Below are 8,640 nucleotides of genomic sequence, written 5' to 3' on the forward strand. Positions count from 1 at the left end.
TCTTTGCCTCGCTGGCCTCGACTGCTTAGTGGCTTCTAGATGCTCGTCGGTGCTGGCGCACCTTGATTGGAGCCACGTGTCATTGTTGTCGGCCTTGTTGTCCCTTCTGTCATCAGCAGACAAGTGGAGATCGTGGGACAGTTGTCCCCGTCTCTTGATTGGTGCCATGTAGGCGTCCTTGTGTACTTATCGTCAGAAGATCGTGGCGCACGATTGAACAGAGCCTGCTGAACGTTCATTGGCTCTTTTTACTGCCACTTGTACCCTGTGTACCTCTGTAGGTAACAGCGCGTCTTCATATGGAGAGGATTTTGTTTGATGGCAACTAACCCGCGCGGGGCTAGTGTGCTCACTTATACCATTGTTTTTATGCTAAGTGTTGCTATCTGATTTTATTATGTGCTCTTCCTCGCGCGGGGGTAAGTCATAATGTGATGTGAGCTGCGCGAGGTTGTTATTATCAAGTTGTTATGCTAAGGAGTATGGTCTCACGTGCAACCTGTTACGAGGTTTGCGCGACTTTTTGGGACCATACCCCTTCACCATCGAATGAAGAGCTCGACGAATCGGATGACATTCTTAAAAATGATTGGATAGAATTTATATATTTTTTTTTGTGATTGGTGTGTTTTAGTTTGTGATAGGTTTGTATGTATATTAGAATTAAAAACAAACTTTTTTTTTTTAAAATGAACGTTGAGCAACGGTCATCTTTGACCAAACATTTCGAAAATCCCAAATCCGGTCCGTTAACACAATGATGAGTACACTATAGCATCCCCCATTTACTTCCCTGGGTGTGGTCAATAGCGTCATGGGGCGCTAAAATATGTGATGTGGCGGAGTGACGTTAAACCACACCCCCTAGCCTAAAAGCGAACAATTCAGCGGACCAGCTCAACATGATTGGTTTAGCTTTTCACTCCCCAAAATCATAAATCCTAGTCAGAGATTTGGCCTAATTCTTTTTTTTTTCAAAACCGACCGAATCGAAAAGTGAATATCTCTTGTCTGTGGAGGTACCTCTATCTATTTTTGTTAGCTTGAAAGAGTTTATACCATTAAAACCCAATGTGTTTTTTATAAATATTTTATACTTCATAATGTTTGGACTTTCGATTACGTCATTCATTATATAATCATATTTTACTAAAATAACGCCTTGGCTATGGCTGGCAAATCGTATCTTATTGGGTTTAACATATCTCTGACGACGCAAATTATACAAGTATTAAATATGAATACAACTCGTTTAACTACTTTATATCTCATGTCTATAACACAAATGTATGTTTTATGTATCAAAACAGAAGAAATGATGGATCATAATCTTCTAACTTTATTTATTTTTTTAAAAGGCTTCCACTATTTTCACATCCCTATTCCTAAATCTATATATGTATAGAGAGAGAGAGATATAAAAGATGAGTGTGTGAATACTAACTTCCTTTTAAAAGGTAAAAATCAAATAATGTATTTCTTTTAGTAAAAAGATCTAATCATGTCTTAAATGTGACCAATTACCAGCCCATGTCTTATAGTGCATAATTAATAAGAAGATATATTATTTCTCAATATTGAAAATGTAAGTTATGTTATAAAATAATAATATATCCTTGTAAATCTTTGTAACAAACATTCATGGCAGAATAAATAGTAATTGACAATCTTTGTAACAAACAATGCTTCTTCCACAGTCCCACTCCATGGTCAGCTTCACACTTGTATCATTACATCAGGTCAAATCATAATGAAATAAATAAATAGCATTTTCAATAACAAAAGCATGTGTAATAGTAATTTACAGTATATTAAAATTTCTTCATATATATTTAACAGAAATTTTTATTGGTAGGAACATAATTTCTCTTTCATAAGATAGAAAATTACTTCATGTATCTTAACCAATAGGTGGTCTGTTATAACCCTAGTGTCTTGTGGGTATTCTATTTTTTTTAACGGCTAACGAATACTCTAAATGAGTTATTGGTGAAATTCACATCGGGATACACTCGTCTCCGAATCGGGGAAAACCCTCACCTAGGGCCGAAGCCCGTGAACACTCGCCCGAAGGCATGACAATGCGGTGAGATAAAACCTGCTCAGTTCAAGGATCGAACTAGCAATCTCCACCTAATCGTATAGTCTCCCATCATCACCATGTGCCGCAGAAAATAATGGGGAGGGCAGGAATCGAACTTGGGTCCATTAGAACAACAATTCTCTCCCTTATCACTCCACCACCAACTCATTGGCTGTGGGTATCCTATCTACTTGATAGTCCATCTTCTTTTGAATGATATTTATCGTGGCCATTTAAAAAAAAATCCAAGTGAACATTAATTTATGTCAGAGGCTGTTTTTTCTTTAGCTCTTAATGGACTCTTAATGTTTCAGACATTTTTCTGGTTTAGCATTTAGTGGTTCAGACTGTTTTTCTTACGAGCAAATGTTTGAATGGTTTGGACATTTGCCTCTGAATGGTTAAGACTTATACCGAGTCTGAATGGTTAAGACCTCTGTAGGACGTGGGTTACAATTATAATAAAAATTATATAAATAAATATAAAAAATTGTAAAGATACCCTCTTTACATAAATTTGGGAAATTGTCGTATCCGTACCGTGTACAAATCCATACAAAATTAAGTATGAAATACAACATATTTAAATAAATCGATTCAAATCGTTGTATTTGACAAGAGCTTGAGATACGTCTTCTTGTACAATTTCCGCTACGAGAACTGAACCGCGTCTCCTTGCGCGATCCTTCTTGACTGCAAAAAAGAACAAACTGATGTTGACGGTTGTGGCTGAGGCACGTGTTCAACACGCTTCCTTTAAAACAGATTTCGCCCCTCTACTAAAGACGACGCGTCTGTCTCCCAGGGTACAACAGCCGAATCAGTTTGTACTGCCGAAGATGGCTCACGCGCCCGAGGTTACATCGGGTAAAATTGTAGTATTTAAACTTGTGGAACGGATAAGCAGGCAATGGTGGTGGAAACGAGTAGAGAGTACTCCTCTCTATAGTTGGTCTTCAAGTATCCCTCTTTTTCAAGTATTCCTCTTTTTCAAGTATTCTTTATGTATGCATCATGTATATTTCTTCTAGTAACAAATAAGGCACATAACCAACTAATTATACAACTTGAAGGAGAGTTAAGAGTCTCAATTAAATTGAGACTTGTCACTTTAATAAAAACTAATCAAATGTCATAAATAAAACTCTACTCAAGAGTTTTACCATATGAAAAGTTTGATATTATTAATTTCAAAGAATTAATTTCCATTAACCACATTGTAATTTTCCAACAATCCCCCACATTTGAGTATTGCCGGATAAGTAGGTATTGCCTTTGAACTTTCCGTTGTGAAGCATACTTAGCCTCCTAACAGTTTATAGACGCGATGTCCTTGAGCAAACCCCCATTTGTGTAGACGACAATACACTTCACACAATACTCACCTTAGCCGGGTTATCCCCTCATATTCGTGTCCAGTAATGGTCGTGAAACACTTTCCTGGTTCTGCGAGAGCTCTAGGAATTGTGCCCCCAATTTCATTCGAAGCGACCTCACTTCTCTCTAACATAGGTGATTCTCCTTAAATCATTAAAAGCATTGTGGTTACCATGATTATGCAAATCATTTACCACATAATATGCTTAGCCTCACAATTTGTCACTAAATTTCATAGGAAGGACTAGGACGTATTTAAACACCATTTTATAATTTAAGGGTTATGTGTAACCGTATATACTAGCTTATGCATATCAGTTATGCCCCCACAGTGACCACCCTTAGGCATATGAATTAGTTGTCCAATTGAACTTAGATATTGGGATCTCTAGTCAACTAAGCTAGGTTTCCTTCACACACCCTTTTTCCATGGGCTTTAGTCTCATTCCACAACTTGATCTCTAATAAACCCTCAGGTTATTGGATCCATAACATTATCTTTGTCTTTGACAAGTCATTGAAGATAACTTTGCAGTTGAGATCAATTGTCATGACGTGTTCGTAACTCGAACGTTAACATTGCCTATTGTCAACTTCTAAGACTATAACCTCAATGGCCACCTGAATCTAGTTATAATATTTGTCTTATAATGATACATTTATCAATTAAGGCAAACACATCTCCATTATGCACTACGACCTTTATGTCCCCTACTTAGTCGTCTGTTTGCAATGTTAGATTGGATTACAAAATCCTTATTTCCAAAATTTTATGGTACAAACGCAAGACACCCCCACATTTAAGTGTTACTGGATAACATTCAAATGGGGTAATGAAAACCATTTCTACATACCCTTAGATGGTTGTTTCTTAAGTGGCTCATCCCCCGCACTTCATGTTATTTGACCAACACTTTCGTAACTTCACTTATGACGACATTTATACACATATGATTGATCAAGATCAACCTCACTGTATCAATGAATTCAACTTATATTGCATTAGCTTACATAAGCTTCCAAGATGACCAACACAACACATGCCATTGTCATAAGTTTATCATAAACTTAGAATAATTCTAATTTACCATCTTGAATAATCCTAGACAGTGAGTTCTCCTCACTAGCTTTTCAAACAAGTTCTTCAAAAGTTACTGTGTCTTTTCATAATCCTAAAAAATCAATATTTTGGAAGGTCTAACAAATTATTATATATAGAACATAGCTAAATTTTACCATTCAATTAAGGAACATAACTTGTTTACCTTTGATCTCCAATGCTTTTCCATTGACTCATAAGGACTTAAACATAAGTCTTAATCTAAGTCACTTGGTGAACACATTCATCACCAACAAGATGAATGTTCCTCGTCTACAATCACTATTATGTGTGAGATAGAGTCAACTAGATCGACACACAACAACATGGCATTCATAATTTTGCCATAAGTGATTTTCACACATCTATTGTTATTCATTAGGAGATATGTCTATTGAGGATTCTCTCCCAAATGAAGGTAAAATCTCCATATAATTCTAACAATAATCAAGTGGTAGACGCATCTACGTATAGATCACTCGGAACAAATCTTGCAAGATTTATCAAAGGTATAGTACTTTTATTTTCATATGTTAGAATTCACATTTGTGAATTTTCCAATGAATTTTAACGAAGTATCTCGACATGTATCTCTTTTGTGTATTTTATCTCAATACGTTCACTGGTTTCTTTCATTACTCTCTCATGATGTGGTTACACATTTGATGTCTCGTCTTTGACATTTAGTCAATGCAACAACTCCTAAGTTGTTTTTGTCCAAGAATTTTCATGTACTATTCGTTTAAAACTATATTCTTTTAAAAAATGTATAGTTGACGTTATAATTACTTTCCACAAAAATAATTTATACGTCACAAATATTAGTGAGTTATTTCTTTGTAAATAAATTGCATGTGTTATCCGAAGATATTGAACACACAACAATAAAATACATTGGAAACTAAATCATAAGTGTCAAACACTTTTGAAATTTAAACGAAAACATAGACGATATGTAGACATCAAATATAAAAGTGCTTTTATCTTCAACACTTTAGAATCTGACCGAAATCTTCTCAATGATATCGTCCCATGGCATGTCTTGAGGTACTCCCTCAATAAGACTCAATGCACTTGAAAGAACAAGTTCCCCAATTCATCTTGAAACTTTAAACTTGGACAATTCTGCTCAAAACTACACCAAGTTGTTACAAAGGCTACATCTAAGTTGTAAACTTGAACAATTAAATTTGTTCACAACAACACCAAGTTGTTTCCACCAAATAATATACACGAGATTGTTACTTTGTTCAACAAATGCTATTTCTAGCAAGAGTATCAAACCATTTAAATTCTCAATACTATGCAAAACTTTGTTTTAAAAATCGTTTTAAAATATTTCCTTAGTTTTGCAATGTACAGTATTAATAATATCAATTAGAGTTTATGATGACAAAGATCAAAACCCAAAATATCAAATGGTTTTATATTGTTTAGTCTTACTACGCATGTACTAAAAGTTTTCTAACACGCATGTTAAAAAAATTGTTATAACAGGCACATTATAAAATTGAACGTTTACATAAAACGTTTTCCAAGGATATAGTTTATAAAATAAACCATTTTTAATTGTTTTTAATGCACACATAGGTAATTAAATATTTACATAAAACATTTCCGATCATTATGGCTTATAAAATAAACAATCTCTAACCTTGTATTCGTGATACACATTTTCTAACACACGTGTTAGAAAATTTAAGTCATTTTATATATACAAAACATGACCATTTGGATTTAGAAATCACAAATTAAAGTTGGTGATAAATCTCACACAACTACACCATCACTTTATTGTGATTTAATTCTTGAAGCCAATCAAACATCAACTTTAATGTATGATCTTTCATTTCTAAACCATACAAAGCATAATATAAAGTGTTTATATTCATTAAAATCAATGATACAACAAATTAATTATATAAACTGTTTACATAAAACATTTCAAAGCATTTGTATTTTAACCATTTATAACAGTCATGTTAAAATGAAAGAAATTATTATGCGTACTTTAGAAATATTAACATTTCCACAAAAAGTTAATTCGACTTGTTATAAACACATACATGGTTCAAATAAATAAGTCATTTCTAACACATGCGTTATAAAATAAACAATTAAAAATTGCTTTCAAACTAACGCTTTTTATGAATCGTTTCTAACACGCATGTTAGAAGATAAATTATTACAAAAATCAATAGTTACTAGTTTTAAAAACGTTTCTAACACTTGTATGACGCTATGTGAAGGGTAAAAAGAAGGGTTATTGGATTTTATCATCCCCAACTAATCCATTTTGGCCACTGCCACTCCCAACTTAGCACTTTGTGTGTCCTGTCACCCCGTCGTTAACTAAACACTAACTCCGTTAGTGGTTTTTGCTAACATGGCATTTTTATCTGATGTGGTATGATGACATGTAAAATATATTAATGTTTTTAAATATTTAAAAAGGTAAAGCCCCACCCCCTCTCTCCACCACCACCTCACTTTTCCCCCCTTTCTCAAACCCTAACTCCAATCAATCTTCCACTCTAATTTCTTTAATCCATCCAATCCTCCATGAATCTACCTCAATACATACACTTCAATATGGAAAATGGAATCCATGCCATTATTAACAAGACCATGTCTCTTCCAGTGAGGGCCGCGAGAATGACGATGAAGCCCCTATGAAAATAGAGTCATTCGTAAAGGACATCCCAGATAACGGCCAGGCTGCATTCAACATCCACTGAGACCAGCTTGAAGAGCTGCTAGAATCATTACGGTTTTTGTTAATATCAGCAGCTAGGAGAGCACTTTGGGACCCATGACCCACCATTCCATCCTGAAATTATCCCTCATCTGGTATGATTGTTCAATATAGTGTGGAGACAAAAGATCCAGCTTCAAAGGTTCATTCATCGATCCACTGCTGATGTTATCCTTCTTCTTGGATCCAATTTTTATGGGGACGCTGCCAAAGGCTACAAACTCACTTTCAGGCGAGAAAGCGTGGGTGTAGAGTGGTGGTAGCCATAGGTTATTAGAGAAGAAGGTAAACATGGCCACCGTCGCAGTTGTCAATCGCAGCCATTCCTTCACCGCAGCCACAATTAGGGTTCTGATGATGGTGGTGGTGTTTTGGGGCGGTGGTGGCAGGTGGTAAGGGTGGTGGTTGGTGGAGGTGATGGTGGTGGTGGTGGTGGTGGTGGCGTTAGAGAAGGGGAGGGAGAGAGGAGGGGGTTGGGTGGGGTTCTATAAAAAAATCTATAACTTTTTTAATATTGAAAAATGCAAATTTATTTTTTTTATTCTTGAGATTTAAAAAAAACAGACTTTGAAAACAAATATATCTTTTACACATCATCATGCCACATCAGATAAAAATGCCACATCAGCAAAAACCACTAACAGAGTTAGTGTTTAGTTAACGACGGGGTACAAGATACACGAAGTGTTAAGTTGGGAGTGGTGGGAGCCAAAGTGAAAGTTGGGAGTGGCAGCGACCAAAAGAGATAAGTTGGTGGTGAGATAATCCAATAACCCTAAAAAGTAAGGTTAGTTTAAAGTTGTTAATAACAGATAAGGAAGGCAATGTTACTAATAAAACATCTAATGCATTGTACAAAGAAGTATTTAGAGATTTATGAAAAATTCATGTATTATGTTAAATACTCGATTGTACTTATAGTTCGCTTTACTGTTGTAACAACCCGCACCTTCGTGCGTTGTTACTACTCGACACACTCGTTACGCCTAGCACCGGAGATTCGGATCATAATGAAATCATACCAGTTATATCGCTAAATCGAAGTATAATCGAATAATTACGCATAATCTATCGCTATTACAAACCTATTTTGCATAACACTCACGATGATGTCGAATATGGGCCTAAACTACCCTTCTCGATGAGCGTGAGGTGTCAAAATGTGAGTAATCAACGCTAACGAGGGTTATCGGGTGAGTACTATGACTCTAACCGTCATGACGATGATGGCAATATGAGTAAGTGGTGCCCCGATAATCATTGTGGCACATCACATCGAAGAACGCACTCGAAGGCACGCGTAACTCGATCACCGCACTGAGAATT

This window comes from Helianthus annuus, chromosome 17 (genome assembly GCF_002127325.2).
Source record: "Helianthus annuus cultivar XRQ/B chromosome 17, HanXRQr2.0-SUNRISE, whole genome shotgun sequence".
Classification (NCBI taxonomy): Eukaryota; Viridiplantae; Streptophyta; class Magnoliopsida; order Asterales; family Asteraceae; genus Helianthus; species Helianthus annuus.